Source organism: Leptopilina heterotoma, unplaced genomic scaffold, assembly GCF_015476425.1.
Source record: "Leptopilina heterotoma isolate Lh14 unplaced genomic scaffold, ASM1547642v1 Lhet_302, whole genome shotgun sequence".
Taxonomy (NCBI): Eukaryota; Metazoa; Arthropoda; class Insecta; order Hymenoptera; family Figitidae; genus Leptopilina; species Leptopilina heterotoma.
In genome coordinates, this window is record NW_025111005.1 from 676235 (window position 1) to 683431 (window position 7197).

Here is a 7197-nt window from a genome sequence, read left to right on the forward strand (position 1 = left end):
CAAATTTACTCCTCGCTTAAAAACTCCGATTTGATGCAGGTCCCCAAACTATGCATTTAAGTTTTTTAATACAATTTAAACAATAGCAAATACTCTTTTGCTAAAGAGCAATGTATATCATTTCTTACTTTATTTATTAGGCAGTTGATGACAGGGTTTAAATGTTTATCTAAGATATTTTTTAGCTTAAAAAATCTGATTTTATGCAGGTCCCCAAACTATGCATCTAAGTTTATTAATAAAATTTGAACTTTAGCAAATACTTTTTAGCTAAATAGCAATCTATATCATTTCTTACTTTATTTATTAATCAGTTGATGACAGGGTTAAATTTTTATCTAAGATATTTTTAGCTTAAAAACTCTGATTTGATGCAGGTCCGCAAACTGTGCATCTAAGTTTATTAATAAAATTTGAACTTTAGCAAATACTTTTTAGCTAATTTGCAGTCTATAACATTTATTACTTTATTTATTAGTTAGTTGATAAGAGGGTTCAAATATTTAACAAATATATTTTTAGCTTAAAAACTCTGATTTGACGCAGGTCCCCAAACTATGCATCTAAGTTTATTAATAAAATTTAAACTTATCAAATACTTTTTAGCTAAATTGCAATCTATATAGTTTCTTACTTTATTTATTAGTTAGTTGATAAGAGGGTTCTAATATTTAACAAATATATTTGTAGCTTAAAAACTCTTATTTGATGCAGGTCCCCAAAGTATGCATCTAAGTCTTTTAATACAATTTAAACAATAGCAAATACTTTTTTGCTAAATAGCAATCTATATCATTTCTTACTTTATTTATTAGTCAGTTGCAGACAGGGTTTAAATGTTTATCTAAGATATTTTCAAGCTTAAAAAATCTGATTTCATGCAGGTTCCCAAACTATGCATCTAAGTTTATTAATAAAATTTGAACTTTAGCAAAAACTTTTTAGCTAAATAGCAATCTATATCATTTCTTACTTTATTTATTAATCAGTTGATGACAGGGTTAAATGTTTATCTAAGATATTTTTAGCTTAAAAACTCTGATTTGATGCAGGTCCGCAAACTGTTCATCTAAGTTTATTAATAAAATTTGAACTTTAGCAAATACTTTTTAGCTAATTTGCAGTCTATAACATTTCTTACTTTATGTATTAGTTAGTTGATAAGAGGGTTCAAATATTTAACAAATATATTTTTAGCTTAAAAACTCCGATTTGATGCAGGGCCCCAAACTATGCATCTAGGATTTTTAATACAATTTAAACAATAGCAAATACTTTTTAGCTAATCTGCAACCTATAATATTTCTTACTTTATTTATTAGTTAGTTGATAAGAGGGTTCAAATATTTAACAAATATATTTTTAACTTAAAAATTCCGATTTGAAGCACGTCCCCAAACAATGCATCTAGCTTCTTAAATACAATTTAAACATTATCAAATACTTTTTAGCTAATTTGCAATCTATAACATTTCTTACTTTATTTATTAGTTAGTTGATAAAAGGGTTCAAATATTTCACAAATATATTCTTCGCTTAAAAACTCCGATTTGATGCAGGTCCCCAAACTATGCATCTAGCTTTTTTAATACAATTTAAACATTAGCAAATACTTTTTAGCTAAATAGCAATCTATAACATTTCTTACTTTATTTATCAGTCAGTTGATGACAGGGTTTAAATGTTTATCTAAGATATTTTTAGCTTAAATACTCTGATTTGATGCAGGTCCGCAAACTATGCATCTAAGTTTATTAATAAAATTTAAACTTTAGCAAATACTTTTTAGCTAATTTGCAGTCTATAACATTTCTTACTTTATTTATTAGTTAGGTGATAAGAGGATTCAAATATTTAACAAATATATTTTTAGCTTAAAAACTCCGATTTGATGCAGGTCCCCAAACTATGCATCTAAGTTTATTAATAAAATATGAACTTTAGCAAATACTTTTTAACTTAATTGCAATTTAAAACATTTCTTACTTTATTTATTACTTAGTTGATAAAAGGGTTCAAATATTTAACAAATATATTCTTCGCTTAAAAACTCCGATTTGATGCAGGTCCTTAAACTATGCATCTAAGTTTTTTAATACAATTTAAACAATAGCAAATACTTTTTAGCTAAATTGCAATCTATATCATTTCTTACTTTATTTATTAGTCAGTTGACGTCAGGGTTAAAATGTTTATCTAAGGTATTTTTAGCTTAAAAACTCTAATTTGATGCAGGTCCCCAAACTTTGCATATGAGTTTATTAATAAGATTTGAACTTTAGCGAATACTTTTTAGCTAAATTGCAATCTATAACATTTCTTATTTTATTTATTAGTAAGTTGATAAAAGGGTTCAAACATTTAAGAAATATATTCTTCGCTAAAAAACTCCGATTTGATGCAGGTCCCCAAACTATGCATCTAAGTTTTTTAATACAATTTAAACAATAGCAAATACTTTTTAGCTAATTTGCAATCTATATCATTTCTTACTTTATTTATTAGGCAGTTGATGACAGGGTTTAAATGTTTATCTAAGATATTTTTAGCTTAAAAACTCTGATTTGACGCAGGTCCCCAAACTATGCATCTAAGTTTATTAATAAAATTTAAACTTATCAAATACTTTTTAGCTAAAGTGCAATCTATATAGTTTCTTACTTTATTTATTAGTTAGTTGATAAGAGGGTTCAAATATTTAACAAATATATTTGTAGCTTAAAAACTCTTATTTGATGCAGGTCCCCAAAGTATGCATCTAATTCTTTTAATACAATTTAAACAATAGCAAATACTTTTTAGCTAATTTGCAATCTATAACATTTCTTACTTTATTTATTAGTTAGTTAATAAGAGGGTTCAAATATTTAACAAATATATTCTTCGCTTAAAAACTCCGATTTGATGCAGGTCCCCAAACTATGCATCTAAGTTTATTAATAAAATTTGAACTTTAGCAAAAACTTTTTAGCTAAATAGCAATCTATATCATTTCTTACTTTATTTATTAGTCAGTTGCAGACAGGGTTGAAATGTTTATCTAAGATATTTTTTAGCTTAAAAAATTTGATTTCATGCAGGTTCCCAAACTATGCATCTAAGTTTATTAATAAAATTTGAACTTTAGCAAAAACTTTTTAGCTAAATAGCAATCTATATCATTTCTTACTTTATTTATTAATCAGTTGATGACAGGGTTAAATGTTTATCTAAGATATTTTTAGCTTAAAAACTCTGATTTGATGCAGGTCCGCAAACTGTGCATCTAAGTTTATTAATAAAATTTGAACTTTAGCAAATACTTTTTAGCTAATTTGCAGTCTATAACATTTCTTACTTTATGTATTAGTTAGTTGATAAGAGGGTTCAAATATTTAACAAATATATTTTTAGCTTAAAAACTCCGATTTGATGCAGGTCCCCAAACTATGCATCTAGGATTTTTAATACAATTTAAACAATAGCAAATACTTTTTAGCTAATCTGCAACCTATAATATTTCTTACTTTATTTATTAGTTAGTTGATAAGAGGGTTCAAATATTTAACAAATATATTTTTAACTTAAAAATTCCGATTTGAAGCACGTCCCCAAACAATGCATCTAGCTTCTTAAATACAATTTAAACATTAGCAAATACTTTTTAGCTAATTTGCAATCTATAACATTTCTTACTTTATTTATTAGTTAGTTGATAAGAGGGTTCAAATATTTAACAAATATATTCTTCGCTTAAAAACTCTGATTTGATGCAGGTCCCCAAACTATGCATCTAAGTTTATTGATAAAATTTGAGCTTTAGCAAATACTTTTTAACTTAATTGCAATTTAAAACATTTCTTACTTTATTTATTACTTAGTTGATAAAAGGGTTTAAATATTTAACAAATTTATGCGTCGCTTAAAAACTCTTATTTGATGCAGGTCCCCAAAGTATGCATCTAAGTCTTTTAATACAATTTAAACAATAGCAAAAACTTTTTAGCTAAATAGCAATCTATATCATTTCTTACTTTATTTATTAGTCAGTTGCAGACAGGGTTTAAATGTTTATCTAAGATATTTTTTAGCTTAAAAAATCTGATTTCATGCAGGTTCCCAAACTATGCATCTAAGTTTATTAATAAAATTTGAACTTTAGCAAAAACTTTTTAGCTAAATAGCAATCTATATCATTTCTTACTTTATTTATAAGCCAGTTAATTACAGGGTTTAAATGTTTATCTAAGATATTTTTAGCTTAAAAACTCTGATTTGATGCAGGTCCGCAAACTATGCATCTAAGTTTATTAATAAAATTTAAACTTTAGCACATATTTTTAACTTAATTGCAATTTAAAACATTTCTTACTTTATTTATTACTTAGTTGATAAAAGGGTTTAAATATTTAACAAATTTATTCGTCGCTTAAAAACTCCGATTTGATGCAGGTCCCCAAACTATGCATCTAAGTTTTTTAATAAAATTTAAACTTTAGCACATACTTTTTAGCTAATTTGCAGTCTATAACATTTCTTACTTTATTTATTAGTTAGTTGATAAGAGGGTTCAAATATTTAACAAATATATTTTTAGCTTAAAAACTCCGATATGATGCAGGTCCCCAAACTATGCATCTAGCATTTTTAATACAATTTAAACAATAGCAAATACTTTTTAGCTAATTTGCAATCTATAACATTTCTTACTTTATTTATTAGTTAGTTAATAAGAGAGTTCAAATATTTAACAAATATATTCTTCGCTTAAAAACTCCGATTTGATGCACGTCCCCAAACAATGCATCTAAGTTTATTAATAAAATTTGAACTTTAGCAAATACTTTTTAGCTAAATTGCAATCTATAACATTACTTACTTTATTTATTAGTTAGTTGATAAGTAGGTTCAAATATTTAACAAATTTACTCCTCGCTTAAAAACTCCGATTTGATGCAGGTCCCCAAACTATGCATTTAAGTTTTTTAATACAATTTAAACAATAGCAAATACTTTTTTGCTAAATAGCAATGTATATCATTTCTTACTTTATTTATTAGTCAGTTGGTGACAGGGTTTAAATGTTTATCTAAGATATTATTAGCTTAAAAAATCTGATTTTATGCAGTTCCCCAAACTATGCATCTAAGTTTATTAATAAAATTTGAACTTTAGCAAATACTTTTTAGCTAAATAGCAATCTATATCATTTCTTACTTTATTTATTAGGCAGTTGATGACAGGGTTTTAATGTTTATCTAAGATATTTTTAGCTTAAAAACTCTGATTTGACGCAGGTCCCCAAACTATGCATCTAAGTTTATTAATAAAATTTAAACTTATCAAATACTTTTTAGCTAAATTGCAATCTATATAGTTTCTTACTTTATTTATTAGTTAGTTAAGAAGAGGGTTCAAATATTTAACAAATATATTCTTCGCTTAAAAACTCCGATTTGATGCAGGTCCCCAAACTATGCATCTAATTCTTTTAATACAATTTAAACAATAGCAAATACTTTTATGCTAAATAGCAATCTATATTATTTCTTACATTATTTATTAGTCAGTTGCAGACAGGGTTTAAATACTTATCTAAGATATTTTTTAGCTTAAAAAATCTGATTTCATGCAGGTTCCCAAACTATGCATCTAAGTTTATTAATAAAATTTGAACTTTAGCAAAAACTTTTCAGCTAAATAGCAATCTATATCATTTCTTACTTTATTTATTAGTCAGTTGATGACAGGGTTTAAATGTTTATCTAAGATATTTTCAGCTTAAAAACTCTGATTTGATGCAGGTCCGCAAACTATGCATCTAAGTTTATTAATAAAATTTAAACTTTAGCACATAATTTTTAGCTAATTTGCAGTCTATAACATTTCTTACTTTATTTATTAGTTAGTTGATAAGAGGGTTCAAATATTTAACAAATATATTTTTAGCTTAAAAACTCCGATATGATGCAGGTCCCCAAATTATTCATCTAGCATTTTTAATACAATTTAAACAATAGCAAATACTTTTTAGCTAATTTGCAATCTATAACATTTCTTACTTTATTTATTAGTTAGTTAATAAGAGGGTTCAAATATTTAACAAATATATTCTTCGCTTAAAAACTCCGATTTGATGCAGGTCCCCAAACTATGCATCTAAGTTTATTAATAAAATTTGAACTTTAGCAAAAACTTTTCAGCTAAATAGCAATCTATATCATTTCTTACTTTATTTATTAGTCAGTTGATGACAGGGTTTAAATGTTTATCTAAGATATTTTCAGCTTAAAAACTCTGATTTGATGCAGGTCCGCAAACTATGCATCTAAGTTTATTAATAAAATTTAAACTTATCAAATACTTTTTAGCTAAATTGCAATCTATAACGTTTCTTACTTTATTTATTAGTTAGTTGATAAGAGGGTTCAAATATTTAACAAATATATTTTTAGCTTAAAAACTCCGATATGATGCAGGTCCCCAAACTATGCATCTAGCATTTTTAATACAATTTAAATAATAGCAAATACTTTTTAGCTAATTTGCAATCTATAACATTTCTTACTTTATTTATTAGTTAGTTAATAATAGGGTTCAAATATTTAACAAATATATTCTTCGCTTAAAAACTCCGATTTGATGCAGGTCCCCAAACTATGCATCTAAGTTTATTAATAAAATTTGAACTTTAGCAAATACTTTTTAGCTAAATTGCAATCTATAACATTACTTACTTTATTTATTAGTTAGTTGATAAGTAGGTTCAAATATTTAACAAATTTACTCCTCGCTTAAAACTCCGATTTGATGCAGGTCCCCAAACTATGCATTTAGTTTTTTAATACAATTTAAACAATAGCAAATACTTTTTTGCTAAATAGCAATGTATACCATTTCTTACTTTATTATTAGTCAGTTGGTGACAGGGTTTAAATGTTATCTAAGATATTTTAGCTTAAAAACTCTGATTTGATGGAGGTCCCTAAACTATGCATCTGAGTTTATTAATAAGATTTGAACTTTAGCGAATACTTTTTAGCTTAATTGCAATGTATAACATTTCTTATTTTATTTATTAGTTAGTTGATAAAAGGGTTTAAATATTTAAAAAATATATTCTTCGCTAAAAAACTCCGATTTGATGCAGGTCCCCAAACTATGCATCTAAGTTTTTTAATACAATTTAAACAATAGCAAATACTTTTTAGCTAATCT